This window comes from Sinocyclocheilus rhinocerous, unplaced genomic scaffold (genome assembly GCF_001515625.1).
Source record: "Sinocyclocheilus rhinocerous isolate Xijiao unplaced genomic scaffold, SAMN03320098_v1.1 scaffold615, whole genome shotgun sequence".
Lineage (NCBI taxonomy): Eukaryota > Metazoa > Chordata > Actinopteri > Cypriniformes > Cyprinidae > Sinocyclocheilus > Sinocyclocheilus rhinocerous.
Genome location: NW_015631049.1, coordinates 1,413,255 through 1,425,853, shown reverse-complemented (window position 1 = coordinate 1,425,853; position 12,599 = coordinate 1,413,255). Strand labels below are relative to the sequence as shown.

Below are 12,599 nucleotides of genomic sequence, written 5' to 3'. Positions count from 1 at the left end.
CGACTTACAAATGAGGACAACAGAAGCAATCAAAACCAACAAAAGAGCAATAATAATGCAAGTGCTATATTAGTATATTATTATAGTGTTATATTTCAATTTGACAAAGAAATGTGCAGCATTTTGTCCAAGCAATAATAAAAGGACACATTTAATTTATAATTTGTCTTAAAATCGAATCGTGAAATCAAAATCGTGAATCGAATCGAATCGTGAGTTGAGTGAATCGTTACATCCCTATGTAATACCCTTTATTTCAGCTAGAGCTCTAGTTAGAGCTGGGTTAGTCTCATTAGAGCAGCGAGACAGCAAGAAGAACACAATTTGGCTCTTGATGTGTGTCAGGAGAGCACTGTGTCTCTCAAATCCTTCTAGGGCTGAGAGACTAAGAGAGAGAGAGAGACAAAAACAAGAAACAAAGAAGGAGTCTTTCAATGTCAAAAGGATAGTTCACCCATAAATTCTGTCATCATTTACTCATTTTCATGTTGTTCAAAACCTGTATGACTTTTTCTTTCATTGAATAAAAGAAAGTTCAGACACACTCTCTCTGTTTAAATCTAGATTAAAGACTCATCTCTTTGGCCAAGCATTCAAATAATGCATCTCATAATCTTTGGACTGCAGTTATATCTGATCAAATGCGCATTATTATTCTTGCCAACCCTGAAACAACATACAGAACTACCACATTTTGCTATAAGTTTGATTGCATCATATAATAATTGCTGTTAATAGTGTTCATCGTCTGTTTGATTACGTCTTTAATTGATTTTTCCGTACATTTCTGCCATATGTACATAAACTGACAGTCACCACTGATAAGCTACTACTAAATATTGTAGAAACTTAATTTTCTGTAAAGTTGCTTTGCAACTATTTGTATCGTAAAAAGCGTTATACAAATAAACTTGAGTTGAATTGAATAAAAAGGAGAAATTCTTTTCTTTTTTTCATGCAGTTACAATGAACAGAAACTAAAGCTGTCAAAGGACACAAAGCACCAAAATAGTATCATTGAAGTGGTCCATATAAAAGCTATATGATAGTTTTGTATATGACCGTTCACTGAAAATCAGCTGAGATCACTCTACCTCTCACCGACAATTGAGAGAAGTCCCAATCTCCAATTCATTAACAAATTATTCTTTTTGATGTGATCTTTTCAGTGAACCAATTGATCTGCTTCACGAAGGAACAAGGAGCATTTCAATATTTTCGTCAGTACTGAGATACAGGCCTCTCATCAAAACAAGTATCATTTTGATATTATTTTATTCTGTTGTGGATATATGGCTATATAATGACTTTTCATGCGGTAGGGAGTCGTTCACAAGCTGCACAATAAAGAGCTGCTTCATCGCTGACAAACAATAGAAATCATTTGCAAGTTCTGTTTCCTTTGAACAGTAGGTAAATATCCACCTCCAGTGCTCTTTTTGTTTTCCGTCTTATAAAATATCCCTTTATTATTATGGTGTGAGAAACAGCTGCCAATGATTCAGTGAATGAGTGAACTGATTGAATGAATCAAATTAAATGGCAAACAAACACAACTTTTTGCAAACCCACTGACATTGATTGAAATATTTTAATACATCACACGAGTTGTATGAACCACTTTTTTTTGAACAGTAGGTAAATATCCACCTCCAGTGCTCTTTTTGTTTTCCGTCTTATAAAATATCCCTTTATTATTATGGTGTGAGAAACAGCTGCCAATGATTCAGTGAATGAGTGAACTGATTGAATGAATCAAATTAAATGGCAAACAAACACAACTTTTTGCAAACCCACTGACATTGACTGAAATATTTTAATACATCACACGAGTTGTATGAACCACTTTTTTGTGTTGCACAGAGGAAAGCAAATGATAATATAATTTTCATTTCTAAGATTTCTAAGACATATCTCATTAATGCAACTGAAGAAGAGGCAGAGGGGAAAAACCACAACAACCAGTGCTCTGAGGCTACATGTGACCTGTGTAGAGTACATGCACACAAAAAGTAGTCTGTCAGCGTCAGTGAGGAATGCGTTGTAAATGTCTTTGCTGCTGAGCGCCTGCATGCAGCACTGAAGTTTCCGTTCTTCCTTTCAGAAACCATTCTGAATATGAATAAAAAATGAACTGAGAGCGCAAGAGAAAGAGAGACTGCGAAGGAAGATGAGAACAAGACAAAGAGCTGGTGAGTCTTGAGAGAGTGGGCGGAAGATAACTTGCAGAAGTAGGGTGAACTACGAGAAGAACGGAAGAACACATGTGGGAGGGGTGAACACGGAGAAAGGTGCCTGCATGAGAAAGAAATGACTGGGTTCCTTTGAGAGATGTGGCAAAAAGGCTTGTTGTTGCTAAGATGCCATATACACACAAAAAAAATTCTGCTGTGGAAATGTATTAATACATTAGCCGTGGGAGAGGCAAACCTCACATGGCTAATGAAGTTCACACATCCCCTCCTTCAACACTATGCTTCTCCCATGATGGCATGCACTGCAGCTCTACATGTTCACTGGGATATGAGTTCAAAGCATAAAAACAGTCTTTTTTAGAAGATTAGAGAATATTCACACTTGAATCCTTCAGCAGGTAATTTAGGTGACATAAATGAAACACAAAAATGGGTTTCAAAATAATACAAAGCTAGAGCCAAATACAAGGATTTTTTTATTGATTATAATGATATTGAATAATGATATAAATTTTACTTATGCATAAAACTATACCCATATCTAAAAGTGATTCATTATCTAACTTGACCATCACCGTGAATTCAAGTTCTCAGATCAGACCTGCATGACACAGAAGGATGCCATTTTGACCGATTATATGGTCTCTATCCTCAACAATGGTGAAATGGTAAGATCCCCTTCTTTGTTGACAGAATAATTGCACATCACAATGGTTTGTACCCATTACGTCACTAAAAGCCAGACCTCCCACCTGAGATGCAAGAATAGCTGTTGACATTCCTAATGTACCTGACAGCCTTGTTTAAGCACTCCTCTTTGGCAGGAGCAAAGTGCTTGATGATTTGTCCAACTTCAATGCATTCTACAGCGATATGAGAAATACCTCACACAAGTGTAAGCTGAGAATGACTTATTAGACCACAGACACACTGCCACCACAGAGGTTTACATTTTTTGTAGTCTCAATAGAGTAAATCTAAAATTCTGTTTATATAACACTAGTGTGTTAATGCTGTTAAACAGCGTGCTACTGACTGTTATTTGTATATGGTGACTTAGGATAAAACAAATCCTGGCTGCAGGATGAGCTGTGCAGGATAAGTTTATTATTTATTTTCAATTTTAATGAAGCTTATATTTACGGACTGTTGATGGCAAGCCCAAGATTTGGGGGGCTAAGCCCACCTACGTGAACATATGCCGTTTAAATGTTTGGGGTCAGTAAGATTTTTTTAAAAGAAATTAATACTTCCATTCAGAAAGGATACATTAAATTGATCAAAAGTAATAGACATTTATAATGTCACAAAAGTTTTATATTTCAAATAAATGCTGTTCTTTTGAACTTTTGTTTGAACTGTTTTAGGAATGGTGGTTTCCACAAAATATGAAGTAGTGCATCTGTTTTCAACATTGATAATAAGAAATATTTCCTGAACACCAAATCAACATATTAGAATGATTTCTGAAGGATCATGTGGCACTGAAGATTGGAGTAATGGCTGCTGAAAATTCAGCTTTGCCATTAAAGGAATAAATAACATTTTAAAATATATTTAAATAGAAAACACTTATTTTATATTGCAATAATATAGAACAATATTACAGTTTGCAGTGTATTTTGGTCAAATTATGAATCCATCCTTGGTGAACATAAGATACTTTTAAAAACATTTTTAAAAAATTTCATTTGACCCCAAACATTTGAATGGTATATCCTAACTTAGGTGTGAGAGGTTGCAAGTTCAACTCTTGCATGACTTTTTTAAATAAACCAATTAAAACGACAGATGTCAGTACATGTTAATAGTTGTGTGTGGTTGTCAGGGTTGAACAAAATTCAGAACTGAAGAATTTGTTTCCTTTCAATTCACAAGTTTATTTTGAATTGAATTGACCACACTCCACAGGAAGCAGACAGAGAGAAATTCAGTAGATTGTAATTCGAAGAAATGTAACAGTCGATGCATTCTCAGAATCAGAATCAGAATGAGCTTTATTGCCAGGTATGTTTACACATACGAGGAATTTGTTTTCGTGACAGAAGCTTCCACAGTGTAACAGAATGACAGTGACAGAACAAAAAAACACAGATAATAAAAAAAATAAAAAATAGAACAAGTAAAATAAGGAATAAAAAATATACAAATCGACAATTGTATGTACAGGTATATAACAATAGACAGTTGTATGTACAGGTATATTATGTGCAAATTGAAATGTAGACTGAGTATGTGTGTTAGATAAATAAGTGTATGAGTGAATAAATAGTGTGTGTTCCACAGTGCTCCCCTGACTACAATGTCCAGCAAAACATCAGAATAATCGAAAACCGGTGAAATATCGGGTGGTGTGTACTTCCGAATGTCCAGCAATTCGTCTCTGGTGAAACTGATTGCAGGGATATAACTAAAGACAGGACAAACTAACAAAAACATAAAAACAACTGCGGAGCACGCCACGGAGGCAGCCATCAGCGTCGGCGGCATCGCGAAACTAGGTCTAGGAAATGAAGCGTTCTTCCATCTTGGTTCACAAAAGTTAATTAAATGATTAAATGTATATTTTATCCTCAATCCTTCACACTTCAAGGATTTTGAAACTTTTTCAAAACTTTCAAACCAGATTTTGTCAAGCCAGCATTCAGACATTGAATATCAATTACAAAAAATGTTTTACATAAAATTTCAATTCATTTTAATTCTACTTCCTTACATTCAAATAGCAAATCTGCAAACTGTTTTCCACCTCAATTCAAATTCAGGAATTCAGGAACTGAATTGGAATTTTAAAGGGGTCATTAACTGCCTTTTTACTGTTCTCTGACGTCCACTTATAATAATATCAAGATTTTTACATCAAAAAACATCATAATTTAGAAGTAATAGGGTATGTTCTGTCCTGATTTGACCCCCCTCATCTTTCTCTCTCAAGATTGTTGTTACAATCTTTCTGAAAATCCTGCGTCGAATTGTGCCTTGTTTGTAAACAAATCCGCGGTAAAATGAAGTGATCAAACGACCAAGTTCTTACTGACGTGGTCTGGAATTTAATTAAATAAAGTTTATCCAATCTTTCCTAATGTTGGGATCAGAAGAAAGGAGATGCAAAGACTATATTTTTCCATAACTTGGCACTGCACAGCGTCTTGTTGTCTTCAGAGCATCTTTATCGTTTGATTTCTGCGTAGACCTGCGCATTCGCCTCTCGTAAACACTGCATGCGTGAATCGGTGGGCGGGGCTAAACAGGCAGTGATGTAGAAGCAGGCATTGATCTTCTTCTGAGGAGGCGGGGTTTAGCCACACTATTACATCATAAAGTGGCACATTCCACAACCTGTCGTTTTGGCAGATTGGCTTCAAGATAAGCTGTTTTTAGACTAACGAGAAAGTTTTGAGTTCTGAAACTTACAGGAGGTTTTTATAGTACAATGACTTATATGTCAAAAGATCAAGGGAATTTTGATTTCTCAGTTCACGACCCCTTTAAAAGGTATTCTCAATTCTAAATGGCACACAAACCTGTTGACTGCATTTTTTGATTTCACTGGAACAGAGGGCATTCAGATGAGACATGCGGAGCACTCGTCCGGGACAGCTATGCATGGCTCAGGCTCCACCACTAACTAAAGGGAAAGAACCAATGTTGTAACAAAACTTTAAAGTTCTCAAAGCAACATCTCAGATATCTTACTACAGCCACTAGTTTCAGCAAACAAAGAGTGAGATCACACAAATCACAGATCTTTGGAGAGGCCGAGATAAAAGACAAGTCCTCTAAACAGGGCCTTACAACCTCTTGTTGACAGGATTTCAAAACAAAAGTGAATCTATAGTGCACATAAGCAGAATTCATGTTTGGTCAGCAAACAAGCCAAAGTGTTCTTACTTATGTATGCAAATTACTGTAACATTTATAAAGCAAAAATGCAACGAACGGTTCACGTTTTCCAACTCACTCATAAAGTGTTTTGTGCTGTCCACATTTAGAGCGACCTCCCAATAATGCTCTTACTCTCAGTCTAAATTACATTAACAGGGTTGAATATTTTCAGTGTTCTTGGTTGTTACTGTTTTGGATTTGATCCTGCTCCATTAGCAGGTGATTACTGGGTGTATAATGAGTGCATTATTAAAACAGACACAGCATATGGAAAAAAAGAGAGGCAAAAACAGCAGCAGTCTGTTTATCTTTCCCACTGATCAGAAAAGGAATTAATTTTTTAGGAATTAAGCACAATGCGGCTAAATTCCATGGATTGGGAGAGCTGTGCGCCGCAATACAGTGCAAGCGGATCTTACCGTCCTTCCGGTCTCGTTTATTTCCTTTTATTCCATCCATAGCATTCTATTGTTACACGTAATGTGTTCCACACTATTCCATTTCATTCCATTATACAGAGTGCCATTCCTAGCCATTTACGTCCATTCATTTTCATTCTGTTCCATTCCATTCCATTGGTGCAAGCTGATATCACATTGCCGTCATTGTGGCTGGTAACTGCATCCAACATCCTGATTGGATTGAAAGTGGGAGTGAACATTGGCAGGACCCCAAAGTCTGGTGGCCTTGTGTACGGCCACCCTCTCAGGTTCACACACACCCACAAAGGCCCTCCTTTGAGCCGACGAAAGAGTTCACCGTCGGACAAACGCAGGTCTGCCATTCCCAGTGAGTAATTATTGTTTGCTGCAAGCCTACTGACATGCTGAATGTTAGCTCAAGACCACTTTTAAGTCCCTATTATTCGCTTTCTCTCTTCCTTTTAGGGGCATGTTTCTCATGGTCCTCTGTGTCTCTCGCACACAATCAGTTCTTCATTATGAGGGGTCACATTGGTCCCGGGTAACTGGTCTACCCTTCAATAAAGAGACTGAAAAAGAGGGTGAGATGGCTGCTTTACTGCCGTGAAGGATGCCTGATGAATAGGCCTGTCGCAATAATCAATATATCGACTTATCGCGCAATATATGTACATGACCTCAATCATTTTTGATGACGCAATATATCGCCCATTATATTTACTTAAAAATTTATGTCACCGAGATGGAAAAAATTTTGTTAGAAAATGTTTATTTATTCAAGTTAAGGCATCTAATGTTTTGATACTTAATTTCCATGATCTAAATATTCTTAAAATTAAAAGTTTGTTGTCATTTGGAAGTGTGTAGGCCTTCTTGCATTATTATGCTGTTACATTATGATTATATATTCAGTGGCATAAAATGGTCTTTAAAATGACAATAATATCGCTTATCGCAATTATTTCTGGGGCAATATATCGCACAACCAAAAGTTGTTATCGTGACAGGCCTACTGATGAAACGGGTTATATCAATAGGTTATAACTAACTGAATTAGCGAATTAATCTACAGATTTCAATTCATCAAATTCATAAATTCACAATGATTCATGATTCGCTCATGGTGGATGAGGACAGACTCTAGAGTCATGCAAAAATCTAGTGAAAATAATTGAAATTGAAAGAAATATATCAATTACTAGTTTCTCACACAAAACAGAATTTCTACAGCTTTTTGTGTTGCTTCATGCAGGCTACTCCTTAAGTACTACTTCCTCTAGTCCTTGAAACTCTTCGCTGGAAAAATGACACTTTCTCATCCATTTGCTTAACCACATGGACCACTGCAGATCATTACCAAGTGTTCAAGGCCCCTTGAGACAAAAGAAGACTGTGGAAGCTGTCTGCATTAGTCAGGTCTCCATCAGACCAAAAGACTGACCTTGAATAATGGCCATGACACCATTAGTGCACCATTATAAATCTCTTGCTGTCAGCAGCCAGCCTCTTTATCTTGGTTATGTGATAAAGTCAAAAAGCCTATAATTAGCCTGGCCAAGGTCCCATTAATTCCACTTTGAACTTTATGAACCACAATACATGGCTTGTTTTGTCTTTTATAATTCCCTATATTAACTATATAGTGATATATACCATAACGTTCAAATAAAATGACTGAAAACAATGTTTTGATTACACTGCCCACTCCTAGATCTTTACAAGGTCTTATTAATTATATTTTGGACTTTATGAACTAATATACTTAGCTCATTTTGTCTTGTGCAAGTCCCCATATTAACTATTGTGATGTGAAACCATTAGTTTCATATAAAATGACTAAAAATTATATTTTGGTAATACTGGCCACCCCTAGATATTTATGGGCTTCACCAAATTCTCAGTCCCCCCCACAGAGTGCTTTAACATGGTCATTAATCAGCTGACCTAAGGTTCATCATCCATGGAGTAAAAAAAAAAAAAAATTAGTCATGGCTTAGAGCTGTGAAAAGTTGACAAGACCCAAAAGCATCTGGAGGCCAGCTTTCAAACACTCCGTTCACACCTTCACAAGAACACACACACTAACCTCTCCAAACTGCACCCTGTAGTTAATTCCAATGGGCACATAGAAGTTCTAATATACCAGTCACTGGGGATTTGAAAACATCTGACCAGACTTTTTAAATTGTGTTTTGAAACAGAATCTAATTAAGATGCAAATCATTAGAATAGCTGGCCAGATTGCCAAATGATTGATTCATAAATACAGTTATGCATGAGGTAAGTGTAAATTACTGTATGTAAGCTATAACATACAGTCAAGCCCATCAATACTCAAAAAATATACCTCAATGATCAGGACCCGACGCACTTCTCAAATAAATATTTAAGCTGAAATTATTTTAATATGTGACTAGAGAGTAGAGACCAATGTGTGCAATGAGAGATATGAAACAAGCACATCTATGCATGAAATTAGTTGGCAGGGACAACTATCAATTGTACAATAAGTTTTAAAGAAGTTTTATAATTTTACGAATCTGCATTAATTTAGGAAACCAACATACACATTTTTTTAGGATGCCAACACAAAAAGAAAGAACTATTGCTCTGTTCTCTAATATCCCACCACCTGTCCAAACAGCAATTACTTGAGTATTATTTACTGAAAAAGCCCAGTGTTACTGATAATCCAGGACTAAGCTGAAAATCTGGCTGAGATGTATACGGCTGCTCTGCAGTCAACCCATTCTTCAGGCTTTCCTTGTAACACAACTGACAAAAAAAAAAAAAGATTTAAAAGATTGCACTGCCCTTCCCTTAATCTTTGAAGATACATGAAATACATTATTTGAAGTTAATATCTATGTAGTCAAACATGTAGCCAACAATTCAAGCTCTGTTCCAAAAACATCATATGCACAATCCTTTTCCTAAGGGTAGACAACTTATTTATGATGCCTAAGATACTTAAATCCCAAGGCAGTATCTTTCATGGATAAAAACGATTCTAAAATGCATCTTAACGAGCGTAGTGAAATGTCAATTAAACAGTAAATATATTTAATAAATAAAACTATATAATTGAATAGCAAAAAGGCTGTGAGGTAGTTGCTAAGTTTTGGAATAGACTGTATGTTTGCTATTGCAAGCAAGAACATCTTACGATGAAACGTCTTCAGGACATGCACATTTAACTTCAATTCTGCCAAGGTCAAGAAGAGAGTTCAGCAACAGACAGTAAGTCTTCAACTCATACAGTACAGCACTCTTGATTGATAACAGGAAATTAGGAGTAAAGCGATGAATACATTGCAATAAAAGCTATAAAGGATAAATCAATGAGAAACATTTGAAGTATCACAGAGCTCAGGGGACCAATTGTTAAAAAATAAGATATATGCTCTTTTATTATCAATCTAATTTTGTCCAGAGACTTGCTGTTGGACAGCAAACTCTGTTAGGAACCGAATGGGTGTGTAGCCCTATTTATACATACCTACTATTAACATCAGTCTCAGACAACACACTTACAAGTGGCCAGCACTAAATACAGGTGTAAACAGCCTCCAAAACTCTGTCATTCCTGAAGATTTATTTCTCAAATTTCTATTTTTTAAATGGATGGCAACTTGAAATTTCAATCAATGTTTTAGACAAAATGTATAGAAGACTCAGATGTGACGTAAAATACCATTCACATAAAATACCATTATTTATCATTTGTCCAACTGGTCCTGTAAACAATATGAAATGATGGTAAATAATAACTCAATTTAAAAACAATGAAATAGAAAAATGAATCCTGTCCCAGATCACATTACGATGTTGTAGCCCTGTCTGTTCCACATTTGGCTACAGACACATGGATAAACTTCAATATGACATCCAATGTGCACTCAGCAATTATAACCCCCAGGAAAAAGTAGATTGATTGTTGTTGAACTCTAGTTTAGTTCCTTACCTAACTGTGCAACAGAGATTTGACACTTTCAGGCCAGATTTACACAGTTGATTTCTGAGTAGTAAAGTGGAACTGAATAATTCATCTTCTGAACAGTGCTGAATAGGCAAAGATCTGCAATAAGAGCAATAGCAGCTGATCACAATTTAAAGTAAAATGTTGCAGTGTCATATTTAACATACTGATTAGTGATCAAAGTCTGAATTCTAAATACATATTAGATTTTAATTGACTGCTTTAAATTAATTAAGTGCCCTTGATTAATTGAGTGTACCTGAGGCTCGAACAAAAGCTGAAAAATATTTAAACATGGCATGAGATTGCATGTCTATCTGCCATTGTACCAACTAAATGTCAAAGTACGAAATGCAGATAATAGACTAATCTTTTTAAGATCAATTTAAATATAAAATACTGAAATCCTGAGGGGAAAACCATTTTAAAAAATATTGATAAGTTTTGATTGTTTTAGATTCTTGTAAATATGCAGGTTCCAAATCTTTGATAAAAATGAAGTATTCTAGTTTGAAAATAGAGCACCCAGTTTACGACAGAAGGTCTTACAGTACATAACTGCTCTAGTCATTGAAATGACATCTGCAAACATCAAACATGTCCTAAAGACTCTGTAAATCACATGGAACACAGACTCCGATCAGAGGAGTTTCATACCTCCCAGAACACAGACTAATTAATCTCACACCCCACTGCTCAAATTAAAAATAACAGCCCAGAGCACTGAATCTATGACAAACACAACAGATTAATAGCCTTGCAGCTGGTCAGTTATGTAAAAAAAATTAAATAAAATACTAAATTGTAATCTACTAATCTATTATGGAAATCCTAATATTCCAGAACAGCATTAGTATTGAAATTCATAGGGAACAAGCTCATGTAAGGCACCGATGTGTTTGTCCACTTATGCAAACGAAAATCGCCCGCAGCTGTTTGGAGGTTCATGTCGGCTTCATTACTTCTCTGCGTTTTATCTTTGCTGGTTTGGTTTGGCACTTGTTTAGAGCATGAAAAAGATCTCTTTAAACAATAGTCTAAATGGAAACAGAAATGACACATTAACAGAAGGAGTTTGATTAAATTACAGATGTGTTTTAGAACTTAAAGGGCACTAGGATGAAGTTGAGGGTAGCCAGAGAGGCTGAAAGAGTAAACCATATTACATTTCAGAAAAAAATAAAACACACTGTGCTGCTAATTTGCTGAGAAGCTTTAGAGACAGTAGCAAGTTATTAAACCTTGTTACAAGTCAAGCTCTACACAACCGAGAAGGGTCTGGCTGCAGACATGCACTTGTACTCTCAGACACCTGCGCTTCCACAAGTGACGTCACTTGCAATCTTTTTTTATTTTTTATTTTATGTATTTTTCATTTTTTTAATTGAATCTCACAACATTTTACAAAAGTAGACAAGAAAAAAGAAACAAAATTAAAATGTCACTTGCAATCGCTACCTGCACTGTCTGCTACCTGCGACGTCACTTGCAATTGACACAAATCATGCGTGTTGCCAATGGAGACAAGACACTGTGGCGGTTAAACGATTAAAACTAATTTAGTACTCATAACTCATAACGTACAGGGCCCTGCAAGTCACCTGTAGGAGAAAAAGACAAGACCTGCAAAATATGCACAATAGTGCATTTGAGTTATGGGTAGACTGTCAGATAGTTCAAAGGACATAGAACAAAAGACATGTAGTTTTCTTTTGAAATATAAGTTTACATATACAAACTAGAGGTCGACCGATTCATCGGTTTTGCCGATTAATCGGCACCGATAGTTGATTGGCGGAACTATCGGTTATCGGCAAAAATCAATGCTGACAGTTTTCCGGGTTGCGTCCTTTGCTGGAGTGGCCGAGAAGGGTCCGCTGCCATTATACAGTACGAGAGCGGCCTCTAGAGGCGGAAATCACTAACAGCACCTGTTGTTTGTTTTGACACGTGACACTGCGCGCTGCACAGAGCGGGAAACTTCAAACTCAAAAGAAAATCCTGCCGCGGAACAGAGCGCCATTCACATAGTATTCCATTAAATTACATTATATTTGTCCCAAATCATTGTTAATGTACGTAACGACTTCACCCTAGGCTATAAACTATGTATTGTGC

General features: G+C 36.2%; 1 protein-coding gene across 2 annotated transcripts in view; it reads right to left on the bottom strand.

Moving 5' to 3' along the window:
* LOC107741214 (WSC domain-containing protein 2-like) overlaps positions 1-12,599 on the bottom strand; it is a 47,959-nt gene that overhangs the window by 32,428 nt on the left and 2,932 nt on the right. The window contains exons 1-2 of one of the 2 annotated variants that reach the window (XM_016553884.1): positions 6,500-6,676; positions 5,720-5,823 (exon numbers count right to left, since the gene is read on the bottom strand). The exons of the other annotated variant lie outside the window; for it this stretch is intronic. The gene's annotated coding sequence lies outside the window, so the exon portion shown is untranslated. Of the gene's footprint in view, positions 1-5,719; positions 5,824-6,499; positions 6,677-12,599 lie in introns of those variants that run through there. 2 annotated transcript variants of the gene reach the window in all.